Here is a 1,366-nt window from a genome sequence, read left to right as displayed (position 1 = left end):
TTATAAAAGGGGTGTAGTAAAATCATTATATCGTTCCCAATTTACTATCAGTAAGAGACTAATATCCTACAATGATTAATTGGAAATCTCATGCTTATGCTTTAAAATGGGATTAACTATCAAGTTCAAGAGTAGAATGAAACCTATATGACTTCCTAATACATGTCACTAGGAATTACAAATAAAAATACAAGGATTTCATACTCTCTTAATTTTGCTACGATGACCCACGAGGTGAGTCAAGCTTCCAAAAGCAAAATAAACCTACATGCAAAGATAACGGTGTATTAAGCATGAGGCTTAGTAAGATCAATGATAAATTACAATACTTAGTAATAGGAGGTAATTGGACAGATACATTTACGGTTTTTCCATGCTCATTTTAGCTTCCTTTTGAGTGAAACAGAGTTGTTCTAGAATTAAATTGTATTTTAGGTTATTTGTAGGCATGTTTGTGTTCTTGTGTTGTTTGGAGTATTTTTATGTTATTCTAGAGTTTTGGAGTGTTTTAGGTTAAGGTGCACAAAGGTTGAAGGTTCGCAAGAAAGGGAGTTAAATTGTGACATGAGGTCAGGGCGGAGTCAAGGGAGATTGGTAAGAGTCCTGATTCCTTCTAAAATGAAAAATTTCACTATTAGTTTTTTACAATTTTAAAAAAATTTAAATTAGTATATGGTAAAATTACACTTTGACCTCCCCAAGAATAAGAAAAAATTGATTTAATCTTTTAAAAATTATAAAGATATAGGCTATTAAAATGGTGAAATTTCAATATTGCTATCATAAAAATATATAACTTTATTTTGGCCCTCCTTAAAAAATTTTCGACTCTGCCCCTACATGAGGTTGTTTGGCGCCGTGACATGAGGAATTGAGATAGCAAGAAGTGGCCATGGTTCGAGGTCTCGACATTGACAAAGTGGAAGTCGCGACCTGACTTACTCGTGTGAATGTGTTAAATTTAGAATTTTGTAAATTTAAATATTTGTTGGATAATGATATTTAATTTCAATTTAGATTTAGATATTAATACTAAGATAATTTACAAATTTTAATTTTGAAATAAATTTATAAATTCGGATAATCTAAAAAAAACACAAATATCTAACCAGCTGCTCCTAATTGTATTATCATTTTGAATTAAAAAGAAAAATTAACTTTTATGTTTGTTTGTTTTTTTCCTAACATAAAATTTAAAATTAAGGTCGTATTGTGGAATTGACCAGCATGGAATCATAACTCTAAAATTTGAAACGTTTTAAGTGGAAGAAGAACGCCGCGTCAATCTTGGCTTCTTCTCCCTTTGTTGCTAGACTTGGGAATATGTAATTAATTTATCCAAAACCTAACCTATTTCTTCTAGAAC

The sequence above is a fragment of the Gossypium hirsutum genome, chromosome A08, assembly GCF_007990345.1.
Source record: "Gossypium hirsutum isolate 1008001.06 chromosome A08, Gossypium_hirsutum_v2.1, whole genome shotgun sequence".
NCBI classification, from domain to species: Eukaryota; Viridiplantae; Streptophyta; class Magnoliopsida; order Malvales; family Malvaceae; genus Gossypium; species Gossypium hirsutum.
The sequence above is the reverse complement of the archived record's forward strand: the minus strand, read 5'-3'. Positions refer to the sequence as shown.